Raw genomic sequence first — 14,143 nt, 5'->3', positions numbered from 1 at the left:
GGGTTTTCTCTTGGTGCTCTAGTTCCCTCACAGTCCAAAGACATGCATTGTAGGTGAATTGGCTAAATTGGCCACGGTGTATGGGCATCCACTGCGTAAAACATATGCTGGATAAGTTTGGCGGGTCATTCCACTATGGCGACCCCAGATTAATAAAGGGACTAAGCCGAAAAGAAAATAAATGATTGAATGAAATTGACCATACTATATGTGTGTAAATACAAGAGTGTATGGGTGTTTCTCAGTGCTGGGTTGCGGCCGGAAGGGCATCCGTTGTGTAAAAAACATATGCTGGATAAGTTGATGGTTCGTTCCACTGTGGGAACCCCAGATTAATAAAGGGACAAAGCAAAAGAAAAATGAATAAATGAATTTAGTCAAATCATTTTAGGCTGACTTTAACCAATGGTCTTCTATAGTTTAATATCGGTTTCTTTAGGCAAATATAATAAAATAGCAAAGAAAATCATCTTCTAATACAGTAATATTGTTTTTCTAAAAATACAAAATAATGAAATAAAGTGGTAAATATATGTTTTTTACATATCTTGTTGCATTTATAAAATTAAAATGAAACTAGATATGTATTTCGAGGAGTTGTAAAGTGATTTTCAGCGCAGCTCTAGATTTGAAGTCTCCGAGTGAGCCCTGACCCCCCCTTTAGACCCACTGATAGATTTTTGCTTGGATTGGCTAGTCTTTTTGTAAATTAACTGGTAGTTTAGCCAGCTAAATGTTTTGAGTGGCTTTCCCAGCACTGATCATTAATTCATCCTAGTAATCAATTTGTCTTAGTATCTTATCATTAAAATAATGAGACAGGCCGACTAAAGAAAAGTGCAGAACCCCCGAGTGATCTGGGTCTAATATAAAGTCGAGGGGTCTTGTATCATCTAGTGGGGTTTATTTGATAATGACTGTCTGACTGTGCATTATCCTGCTTATTAATGAGTCTATAATGTGAGCAAAAATAGAGAGACTGTTCTGTATCCAGGAGCACCTAATCTTGCAAGAGTTGTCTGTGTTTATTCTGCAGCAATCACTGTGGCTTACTGAATATATAGAGGGAAATTAAATATTGATTTGAGCTGACATTATTTTCTTTGCTTATTTGTAGAGGCAGCAGAGAGACAGAACTTGAGCACAGTTATGTAGAGTAAACAGCTTTTCCAGTAGAAAGGTCAGTGTTGCCTTGGACAGCAATTATTATTCTGAATCTTTTACTGAATACTGCAAGTGACCAAGCTGAATCAAGTATTTTGTCTATTTATTTTTAATATTTGCCTTTTTTAAGTTACCTTTTTCCTTTTCACCTCTGGTTTGAGTTTACAGAGGATGGTATTGTGTGGCTTTGAAACAGAGCTGTATGAGGTGTATTTTAACCAGGAAGGCCTGAGCTTCATTAGAGGCGGTGTGTTTCTGCGCTTTGACAGCGTGTCAGCCGAGACGACAGCAGCTGGTGCACAACATCACCTGTGATGATGTGCCTCTAATCAAAGGCTTCCTCTTTGGAGGTGAGTCGTCTTAGATCTCACACCCTTAAAATAAGGACAGAGATCTTTATGAATATATAGCAGAAGTGCTTGAGCACACGGAAAACACTGAAATCATGCTCAAAGAAATTCAGCTCGCGTAAAAGCCTCTGCTGTTCTCGATCCCTTCTGAATAAAAAATTATAATAATTGCAGTCCTTGATAGTTTTGGTTTGGGGCTGGTCAAGATTTCTGTTACTTCTGGGCTAAATAGTAAAAATGCTTATAAATAATGAAATATGAAAAATGGAATGAATAATATGATTGTGAATTTGACGGAGTTTGAGAATTTGGAATTTGGGAATTTAAGACGGAGTGATGAAGCCATTTGGGGATGGTTAGTAGGCCATGATGGACAGAGACGAGTGGGCGAATTTGGCCAGGCACCTGGGGTTAAACCCCTATTGTTTTTCAAAGGACATCCTGGGATTTTTAACGACCACAGAGAGTCAGGAACTCTGTTTAACGTCTCATTTGAAAGACGGCACTCACAGTATAGAGTCCCCTTCACAATACTATGGCCTTAGGACTCACACAGACCGCAGGTTGAGCGCCTCCTGCTGGCCTCACTAACACCACTTCCGACAGCAACCTAGCTTTCCCATATTGTCTCCCATCCAGGTACGGACTGGGGCAGCCCTGCTTAGCTTCAGTGGGTGACCTTGTTGCAGAGAGCTAGCTGTACAGTACATCTGATATCTATAAGCATATCAAGGCAAAGGCAGGTGCAGCTCGACTTCTGTATTCTGCATTGTATTTTAAATGTAATTATTTATGCATGCAAACTCCACACAGAAATGCCAACAGACCCACCTGGGTCAAAACAGCGACCTTCTTGCTGAAGCGACTTTATATATATATATATATATATATATATATATATATATATATATATATATATATATATATATATATATATATATATATATATATATATTAGTGCTGTCAATCGATTAAAAAATTTTTACTAATTAATCGCACCTTTTTTAAAAAAATTTATCCCGATTAATCGCATTTAAAATACTGAAACTTGTCATTTTGGCTATTCAAATGTAAAATTAATGTAAACGCAAGACAAAAACTATTTAAATTCAAAATATAATTGTTTATTAGTATTAAAATTCAAAATATAATTGTTTAATAGGATTTTTGTTTAACTTGTAACACAGATTTCTTTATGTAACAACATACCCACAATAAACTATCAAGATCCTGGCTTGACAGCCATATTTATTAAAGAAATTAAAACACAGGCATGTTAATGACATTTAAAATTTAAAACAATCAATGTAGTTTAAAAATAAAGAAAACATTGATTTCCATGTTGGATTCTATGTGGACTGCAAAAAAATGCCAAAATACAGGAATTGCAGATATGGAAAATGAAAAGTTATAATAATAAACTATAGATTACAAACTGTTGCACTCATTGTAAAGTTTTAATGCTGTGAGTTGAGAACATTAGTTATAGAGTAGAAACAATTTTGCTTAATCCTCCTTTACATTCATCCAGTTGCTAAGACTAGGAGTATCCCGCAAGTACACAGAGACTCCCAAATGCCCGCAAATGAATGATAATTTCTTGCAAACCGGTCGTTAAATACATTGCACACCCCTCTCCCCCGCATCCATCCTAGCTCTTCAGGTAGCCTATGTCGCGCGCAACTACTCACCCCCACCGTCTTTCAAGTACGTCTCGCGCGCACACGCCCCTACTCAGATACGTTGCTCACTCCACCCCTGACACCCCCCAACGGGCCTGACACAGACACAGACACACACACAACGCGATGCAGACGTTTTGGCCCCAACGGCCTTCCATACTGGAGCGACTCCCCTCAGATTCAACACGCATGATCACGTTCATCAAATTTGCTTAAACTAAGCGTCCTTAAGTATTACTGTATTTCACAAGGATTCTGACACAACAACGCGAAGCATACGCTTTCATTGCGTTTTATGAGGAAACACTGGAAACTTGGAGGGCTCATGCTGAAAGGCAGAGTAATGCCCTGTCTTTGACAGCTCGCGACTTCACCAGAGACTTTCTGAGTACATTCACATAAGACACCAATACTCCGATTTTAATATGATTAAGATTATACTCTAATAAAAGTTCTACCGTGTAGCCTTAGCAGTGATTTTATTACCTTAAAGGAACACCGAGTCACGAAATGCGGAGGATTTTCTTTCTGTTCGCCATGCGCTATCAACTTACAACAGAAGTCGAAAGTTAAAAACGAAACACCCGAAATTGCATGAAACTCTGGAGAGCCTGATGATGCGAGTAATTGTTTTATACTGAAACTTGCCTTCAAAAAGTGCTTCCTTGATCTTATCCACATTTATCCACATATCCACTAATTTTGACATATATAAATATATATATATATATATATATATATATATATATATATATATATATATATATATATATATATATATATATATATTAGTGCTGTCAAAATTAGTGCGTTAGCGCATGCGTTTAATTTCAAATAATTAATGCGTTTAAAAAAATTAATGCAATTAACGCAGTTGCAGGTTATTTTTACTTCCTGTTGTGTTTCATTTTTAACTTTTGACTTCTGTTTTAATGTAATTTGATACCGCATGGCGAACGGAAAGAAAAAGCTCCACATTTCGTGACTCAATGGTCCTTTAAGATAATCAAATCACTGCTTATTGTTTTCAGAAAGTCTCTGGTGAAGTCGCGAGCTGTCAAAGACAGCGCATTACTCTGCCTTTCAGCATGAGCCCTCCAAGTTTAGCGTGTTTCCTCAATAAACGCAATGAAGGCGTATGCTTTGCGTTGTTGTGTCAGAATCCTTGTGAAATACAGCCATAGTTTAGAACTTTAGTTTAAGCAAATTTGATGAACGCGATCATGCGTGTTGAATCTGAAGGGAGTCGCTCCAGTGCGTTGTGTGTGTCTGTCTGTGTGTGTGTGTGTGTGTCTGTGTCCCCGTTGAGGGGTGTCGGGTTGAGTAAGCGATGTATCTGAGTAGGGGCGTGTGTGCGCGAGACGTACCTGAAAAGCAGTAGGAGTGAGTTGCGCACGACATACCTAGGGCTAGGAGGGATGCCGTGGAGAGGGGTGTGCAACGTATTTAAGGACCGGGTGGGAGACGCACGATTTCCGGGAGATTATCATTCATTTGCGGGCATCCGGGCATCCGTTTCTATTTTATAATTGATGTTCTCAACTCACAGCAATACAACTTTACAATGAGTGCAACTGTTTGTATTCAATTGTTTATTATTATTATTATTTTCATTGTCCATATCTGCAATGCCTGTATTTTGGCGTTTTTTTTTTTTTTTTTTTGCAGTCCACTTAGAATCCAACTTGTAAATACATTTTTTCTTTATTGGCATTGACATGCCTGTATTTTAATTTCTGTAACAAATAAGGCTGTCAAGCCAGGATATTGATGGTTAATTGTAGGTATGTTGTTTACATGAAGAAATCTGTGTTACAAGTTAAACAAAAACAGTTATTTCTGTCAAAAACAAGTTTATTACATTTATTCCTATAAATGATTTTATTTAGCTTAAACATTTGTGCATTAAACATTTATTTGCAGATTATTTGTGTTATGAATTTGAATAATCTCATTATATGATAGATCAGCTGCTGCCATGGTTGTGCATCCTGTGTTATCGAGATTTGTTCATGTGTGTTTTGTGGCATTTACTAGGGGTTTGAAACTCATTAAAGGTGTGCATGTGCACTCACACTTAAGGTTTTGTCACCTGATGTGTAGTCAGTTGAATTTAAAAATAAATGAACTTCAAAAATGCGTGTTTTACTGCTTAAAAATACACCTTTGAGGGTGATTTTTTTTAAATTAATTTTTTTATACAAATAATGTAGTTAGTCTATATTATCCAACTCATAATAAATTTAGGGAAAATTAGTGCTGTTTCATTGTCATGATGCTAAATCTGATTAATGATAAAAAAATTAAACGCTAATATATGTTTATACCTAAAGTAATTTAATGTTATTTTAAATTGAGATTTAAAGAGACCCTGAAATTAAACCTTTTTTAGATGTTTGCATCAGTATTGTTAGTTTTTTAAAGATATTAATAAGCTAGTGTGCTCCAAAATATTGACAACATTTGCATTTAGAAGATATAAAACTGATATTAACATGTAAAGCTTGTCGTTTGTCACTTTCTGTCAACTTTACTGTTTTATTCACGTCACCTTATACTACAGTTTCTCATCACTCCTGACCAATCTAATGCTCTCTAGTATCAAAAATGTCCCGCCCTCTTCAAGACGCTTCTCATTAGGTTATTATTTGATGCACTTGAGCTCAACCACTATCTCTGCCAGAGTGGTGATGATAAAACGCTATTGGCTGTTTTTTTTTTTTTTTTTTTTAGAGGGGAGGAGCTAGCTACACTAGCTTCAGTTGAGATTACGTCAAACTGTGAATAAAAATTCATATTTCAAAACTTCACGAGACCTTAAAGTTGTTGTGTTTTTAACTAAATGTCAGCAAACACAGGTTAAGTGCTGGTTGTTGGCTGTGTAGTTGTGGCTGTTACACTAACTGCAAAAATGCATCATTATGATTCCAGCGTTAAACCCGTTTACTACCACCATAATATCATAATTGTCTTATTTTTTATGAAAACAAAAAGGAAATCATCAAAATTGTGCAATGTTCATATTTTGCACAATAAGTTACCCAACAACTCATTTAAATTGTAGCGTCTGTACAACGTTACATTTTTTTCAGAAAAAAACGTGCTCGGTATACATTGTTACAACGTAGAAATGTAAGACGTGAGAAGGCTGTAGCAACGTTATCATGTGACGTTCAGCCGAAGACCAGGCGTAGTTGTTGGTATGAAGAAAGCAGTTAGAGAAGGAAATCCAACAGAGACCCCAGTTCAGAGATGGATCCACAGCAGCCACAAGTCAAAATAGGCAGTGAAAAAGAGAAAACAGATCAGAGCTTGACACAACAGGACTACACAAATGACCACTGATGACTTATTTAGCAGGAAGAAATAAAGCAATACTCACGTCTTCTCGGTTGTTGTTGAATTAGACGCTGAACGGTCTGTTGAAATTTAAACTGATTCATTGATGACCAGTAAATGTTGTACAGTGATTGTCCATGCCACCAAAGCACAACCTAAAGCAACGGCTGTTTAAACGACAACAACATGACACCGTTGTAACAACCTTCAGCAACAATTAGGTAGATTCTCAACCTTTTTACAAGGTTGGTACGCTGTAGGAAGATCATTATGTTGAGGCAACATTGTGTGTTTTTTGGGTATGTACTGTAGTAATTATTGGAAGTTATCTGCAGATTTCTTTATATGCCATATTCTGTAGAACTTTTTAAATTTACTTGAAACTTGAAGCTGTGTTTTAAAACATCCAAACCATTATCATCGTCTCAACCAATGTTGTGAATTTGGAGTGGAGCTATTTGATTCTCAATGAAAGATGGGAGTTTTCTAAAAAGCTTTTTGTAGAAGTCATTATAATTTCCATTCTGTTTAACAACACTAGTGCTTAAAGTTATGTACTGGGAATATCAATGGCTGCTTTAAGAGGTTTGACATTATAGATGTAAAAGTAACATTTCTCAAAATAGCCTCTCATAGACATTGACGTTGTAAAATAATTTCCTTCATCAGAGACAGTTTTTAGATTTGCCTCTTTAAAACTTTAAGGGAAATAAATGAGAGAGAGTTTTTTTGGATGTCGTAGTACCACCGACCTCTATTTCCTTAAACCAACCAAAATAGCCTAAATGGTACTTTACTTGGTAGTGTAAGCTTCATAGCTTGTTTGATCTGCTGTCTGATTTTAACTCGGCACTTATATTGGCTCATCACTGTTGCTTGAGATTTGCTGTTGTAAATATTTGCTGAAGAAAATATACTCTCTGTCTCTTGCTCTCTCATACACAGACATTTTACTCTTGGAAACGGTGAGAGGTGAGGTCAGAATGGTGTGCACATGACAGTGTTTCAACATCTGTCATCTCACCTCAACTGCATCTTTTCTTTACGCTGACACATGTATTACTTCATTTTACGCTTTACAATCATGACAAATAAAAGAAAACCAACTGTAAAATTGTTTTAAAAGCATGTTGAAAAGCAAAATTATCTAGACTGAGTATTAATGGTTAAAATATGTTTTAGTAATTTAAAAGGAAGTCTGATTAATTAACATAATAAAACATATGCAGTTTACTGTATCAACCAGATGATGGCAAGCTTGAGGATTTGGAGGCCAGCACAAAATACATTGTTTACAGTACACATTGTTAACGTTTTATATTGCACACTATTATGGGGATGCAGACAGAAATATGAAGAGCAGCACTGTGAGAGAGTGGCAATCTTTAAAGTACAATTTTTGCATTTTATTTAGATTAGTTATTGAAAGGTGTTTTATTAATATTTATTTTATATTTCTTTATTTTTATCAAACATAAGGGATGGATCAACAATGTAATTACATGTAGATATTTTTTTAAGTCCACTCAATTAAGTAAACCAGCATTTTTCACAGTCTACACTTCCATAATAATGTTGCCGCTTGTTCTAATGTTGCTGTACTTTTTTAAATGAGCTGAAGCAACACAATCCTTGATATTTTGTGGGAAAACTTAAATATTTTATATTTAATCCACTTAAATTTGTTAAATTAATGTTGGGACAACATAAATGAACTGTGCATAACCCTGTATTTTGTTTGCAGTGTATACGTACATATGTATAATGTAAAACATGTATGTACGAAATAAAAATAAGTGCCACAGATTAATAATTTAAATGTACTGTAAGTACATGGTAATTAAAGCCACTTAACCAAGTAACCAACTTATGTTTCTTATTATTGCATGACAAAAAGCATCACTACAACTTCTCAAAGTGAACAGCCATGTTTTACTAACGCATAAAAATCCATTTTACAATCTAAAAAGAAGTATCACAACCACTTTGTAGTTTTATCAATGTGAAAACATCAAGAACTATCAGGGAAAGAAAGTTATTTCTTTGGTGTCTTACTGCTTTCTTAACACAGCTTTATTGCTTAGTCATGCAGTATTCCAGTATCCGTAAATTGTTAAAAAAAAAAAAAAAAAAAAGAAAGTCATTGACATGGAACTATTTTGCTTAATGTGCTGAATAGCCTTTCATTAGTGGCACTAATGCAAAGATACTTTTGTATTAAAACACTCATTTACTGTATCACAAAGCAATGCAAAATATGTATTACCATATGCACATTGCAATATTTTGATCATTTCCATATATTGCACAACTCTAAATGTATAATTTTTGGCATTTGTTTTCACTTCAAAAATGTTTATATCTCTGCTTTTATTCATGGTTACATACACGCATAGCGGTTAACTGCACATGAAACAATATGATTTAGAACTGCATAGTCTACACGTCCTGATGCTTTAACTCTTATTCTGCTTGTTTTGTACTAGAATATGGAGCTTAAAATATGCCAAACAATCCGATTTTGAAGTGTTCATTTGCATTATTGACAGTTGTAATTTAAGAAAACTAAATAATAAATGTCATTGTTTTGAAAAAAGCAAAAATGTTTTGAAGTTAAGTTTTTTAACTTGAAATTTGATCATTTAAAATTTAGGACAACTGATTTTTTTTAAGTCCAATTTTTATTGGCGTATTTTCAAACTTTAGATTTATTTATTTTTTGTTCTGAATTCAAGAGTCTGTGTGTGGTGTTTTAAGTGTTCATCAGCCTGATATTCTGAGGGAAAAAGCTTTCCTTCAGTCAGCTTGTGCGTGACTGGATGCTGCGGAACCGTCTGGGGGTAGCAGAGAGAAAAGTCTATGGCTTGGGGGGCTGCTTTACACACACAAGGAACAAATTCCTTGTGTGTGTAAAGCAGACTTGGCAATAAAACCGATTCAGATTCTGAATTTACTTATTTCAAACCAGTTTGTGTTTCTTTTTTTTTTCTTTTTTTCAATGCAGAAGAAGGTATTATTAAGAATGTTAGAAACATGTAACGACTGACGTCAAGTTTAGAAAAAACAAATACTATTAAAAAAAGTCATTGTTTTTGTCATGTTTTTTCCAGCATTCTTCAGAGTATCTTTTGCATTCAACAGAAAAAAAAGAAAAAAAAAACTGTCTTGTTTGAAGCAAGTCAAGGGTAAGTAAATTATGGCAGAATTTTCACTTTGGGTCAACTATATCTTTAAGCTCACTTTTATTTCTGTTAAAATATTGTTAAAACAATAATGTATTCATTCCTTGAAAATAAGTTGTTATGGTCTAAATTTGAAGACACTTTAGTTTCTGTCAGAAAATACCTTATTCTCACATAAGATGGTAATTACCATTTGCTCATGCAGAATTGTATATGCATAGACTACTCTCAAAGGTTTTTGCTGAGTATATTCAATAGTAACAGAAATTAGTGCATGAAAATGTTTCAATTTTTTAATAAATAAATTGTGTGTGTATAGTGTAAAGAAGTATACTGAATCAATAGTGTAACAAATTCTAGAAGGAGATAATTTATATATGGTCTATATTATGCAATGCATTCCAGTAGCTCATGCTAAAATTTATATTTGATGACAGTAGGCATCCACATAGCTTTCACAGTACAGTAAAGACCTGTCAACATGACATATGCTCCAATATGACTATTCTGTACAGCAAGGCACGTCTTTAAAATGGATGTATGCGAGTGTAAATCCAGTATTTCAGCGTTTGACTGTGCGTGAATGTATTCAGGGAGCGTTAAGCTAAGGTGGCCTGCTGTTTTTCATGAAAATAAATGAAGCGTGAGGAGATACACCGAGGTTTGCTGGGGTGTATGATCATGCAAGGTCTATCAACCAGTCAGATTCCGGTATTTTTTTCCAAAGCTAGTTATAATGCTTGATACTTCACCGGCCACATATTTAAACACAGCCCTTAATCTGCTCTCTTAAAGTAAATGAAACAGGGCTCTGATCACCAGAGCTGCTTTTAACAAGCAGAAAATGGGACTCCCACTTTGTCCCCCACCCCAGCTCTCTTGGCTATTGTGTGGCTGTCAGTGCTAAGCTTCTCTGCCAAGGAAGACACGCCATCGTAGCGGCACACAACCGTACAAGCACCTCTTCTGAGGCTAAAGCTGCAGAAATAAAGAATGGAGAAGCCAAAGGGGAGATGGCAAGGCTTGTGCGTTCAGCACTGTATGTGTGTACTGGTTTGGGTGGTTTATGAGGACAGTTTTTTTGTGTAATTCAAAATGCTTCAAAATCATTCTTAATAAGGCTTTTTGACATCAAAATGCCTATGGAAAGATAAACCACTAATACCAACATGTGTGTGTGTGCTTGTGTTATGAAAAATTAAAGCAGCTGAAAAGAAAACGAACTGTATACAGATTCTGCAGAAATAACTTTAAATTAATAATAAGCTAATAATCAATTATTTTGGGTAGCCTACACCCAAACAAGACTTTTGGAGAAAAAAAAAAAGACTTAAAATAATACTTAACTACATTAATAAAAAAGCTAAATCTAACTGACAAATCAAATGTACTTTAATAAAAACACTTGTCCAGTATTACTGAATTTAAAACAAATTTCAGCAGATTATGATTTAATACTCCATATGCCATACATATTCCATGTTGTTCAAACATAGGATAGGAAAAATCAGTACAGACTTTGAACAGCGAATAGTTAATTTTAAAGTAATATCAAATCCTAATGGTTTTGTGATTTTTAAAAAAAGTACTATGCAGGGCCGGACTTAACCAATAACTGAGGTAAACAACTGCTTAGGCCCCCGGGGGGTGATTTTAACGATATTACTTTTTCTTTTTAATAACCGGGGACCCCCTTAATAATGGGGGGGGGGGGGGGGGGGGGGTCCTTCCACATTGCAGGTGTGCAAAGTGTGAGTGCCTTGGTTCAAAATTTGGGAAAAATGTAGAAATAAGACCAACAATGACACGCAAATCACAAACAGCTATTATTCAGTTCATATGAAAAATGGTGAAAAGATTAGTTTGATTGACTGAATTAAACTTGTTGAATGTGTTTTTTTTTAATAATATTCAAATCTAATGAACAAAAATGACCAATGAACTGTACATTGATTGTGAACTTGTTTTTCTTTTCATTTGTGAATTTACTGCATTTAATTGTACATTAAGATGATAAAGGTAAATGTTTAAATATTAAAGGGGTGGTCCACTACGATATCATATTTTAAAGTTTAGTTGATGCATATTGTAACCGTGTGAACATAAACAGCATCTCTGAATGTAATACACCCAAAGTTCAATACAAAGGGAGACATTGGCTTTTACAGATTTAACCTAGCAAAGCCTACAGCACCAGCGAAGCAAATTTGGGGACTACAAAAAAAAAAAAAAAAACATCCGGGCTAGTGAGATCACAAACACTTAAGGTAACACGCATAAACCACACGCACATACAAACTCTGTTTACAGCAAAGGCAAATCGTGTGCTTGTGGAAGCGTGATGCTTTTCCTGGTGACGTAGAGTTGATCCGCAGATCACAGCACATTATGTTAGCTGACCAATCAAAGCCTCTTGAGATCAAGCTTCAGTTTAACTAGAAAACATGACAGTAGTTTTAATGTTAGCAGAATAGCTGTGTATACAAGATATATGAAAAAAATGATGTGACTTTTTTTTTTTTTTTTTTTTTTTTTTTTACAAGTAAAGCATGAGCACACATTGCTTTGCATCTTATAAACACAACCAAGCCTTAAAATTACACGCTGGACTACCCCTTTAAAATATATAAAATATACTTTAAATATATTTTGAACATGGATGTTTATTTACAAAACAAAAAACTAAAAAGAGAAAAATAATTTTGAGTTTCAGTTTTAGGGTCCCATACCTGAAATTGCTTAGGGCCCCCAAAATCACTGGCTATATGTACAATTAAAATGATTATTCAAAATAATGTTTTGCTCAGCCCTAATAAGTGAGGGAAGATGGCAGCAGCTGCATTTGTATATGACTCAATATACATAGGTGAATAATTGAATAATTGTAAACAAAGCATTGATTTGAATTTTAATATTCTATTAGCTCACCAAACGTAAAGCTTCCAAGACGAAAAACAGTTGATGAACCTGTGTTATTAGTATTACTAGTTGTTATTATTAAGCATTAACAAACCGCTGGATGGCTTGATAGACCAATCTGAGTGTTGTGTAATAATACGTTATACTCCACAGGTGTCAAATCTAGTTCCTGGATGGTCGCACCTCTGCACAGGTAAGTTCCAACCCTGCTTCAACACACTTATGTGTAGGTTTCAAACATAACTGAAGGACTCAATTAGCTTGATCAGGTGTGTTTAATGAGGGTTGGAATTGAACTGTGCAGAGTTGAACTAGATTTGACACCTGTGTAATGCAAACACTACAACGGCACTGTATGTCTTAGCATCCTTTTTTGTAAACAGAGTGCTTAATATAACTGTTATGTGTGTATACCTTCTGAATTTAATGAACAGAATGAACTGGGCATATCAAAAGTACATATTAACAAGTGGGTCATTACTCAGGTCTTTCTGCCTGTAATCATTATTTTTGAATCGTTTTTTAAAGTGTAGATTGTATCAAAGCCACATCAGATTAGCATAAAAAACATACTATTTCAGATTGTGGAATGTATTCAGCATGTCAGTTAGGCAGGCAGGCAGGCAGGCAGGCAGGCAAGAGAATGTTCTAGTTACACTAAATTGGCCTTGGTGTATAAGTGTGTGTGTGTGTGTGTGTGTGTGTGTGTGTGTGTGTGTGTGTGTGTGTGTGTGTGTGTGTGTGTGTGTGTGAATGTGAGAGTGTATGGGTGTTTCGCAGAGCTGGGCTGCGGCTGCAAGGGTATCTGCTGCGTAAAACATATGCTGGAATAGTTGGCGGTTCATTCCGCTGTGTCAACCCCTGATAAATAAGGGACTAAGCTGATGGAAAAGGAATGAAGTTTGAGTTGTTTTTTTATGGTAAAAATGGACTAGATGTACATTGAACACACCACAGTTCTCTAGAAAAAGTAAACCATTCTGCTAGGAAATCGCAACTATTTACTAGACAGCTAAAGTAAGCTGATGTCGCATTTACTTGGAAATGTGAGAAAACTTAGTAGCGACACTACTTTTAAGTTAGTTACCGGCACTGCGTGGGAGGTATTTATTTTCTTCATCCATTAGGTTAAGTTAATATGGGGATTTGAAGTCGGTACACTCAGCTCCGCCTGTCCCGCTAACAGTGGCATAATTCACAAACCCACTGAAAACCACACATGAAAGAAGATTATGAGACTCACTTAGTTCCACATCAGTGCAGAATATCTTCATTAGAGTTTCTGGCCTTTATGGTGAAAAACTATCAACAAAAAGTCAGGGATTTCTTAAAGAAATGGCACATTTGTATATAAAAGTATATAAATTCTGTATGTTTTTATTTTATTATTATTTTTTTTCAGGTTACCTTCTATAGTCTTAATTATACTGCAACTTGCTGCGGTCCCATGGGAGACTTTAACACCGGGAGAACTAGCAGCAGTATTCATTTTTGTAGCTATTCATAA

At 35.3% G+C, this 14,143-nt stretch overlaps 1 long non-coding RNA gene across 10 annotated transcripts in view; it reads left to right on the top strand.

The window, feature by feature from the left end:
• Nucleotides 1-14,143, top strand: part of LOC141385789 (uncharacterized) — a 289,458-nt gene that overhangs the window by 32,203 nt on the left and 243,112 nt on the right. The window contains exon 3 of one of the 10 annotated variants that reach the window (XR_015491096.1): nt 1,118-1,247. The exons of the other annotated variants lie outside the window; for them this stretch is intronic. This is a non-coding gene — a long non-coding RNA (uncharacterized LOC141385789). Of the gene's footprint in view, nt 1-1,117; nt 1,248-14,143 lie in introns of those variants that run through there. 10 annotated transcript variants of the gene reach the window in all.

Source organism: Danio rerio, chromosome 5, assembly GCF_052040795.2.
Source record: "Danio rerio strain M-AB ecotype USA chromosome 5, GRCz13ab, whole genome shotgun sequence".
Lineage (NCBI taxonomy): Eukaryota > Metazoa > Chordata > Actinopteri > Cypriniformes > Danionidae > Danio > Danio rerio.
This window is presented reverse-complemented; position numbering and strand designations above follow the sequence as displayed.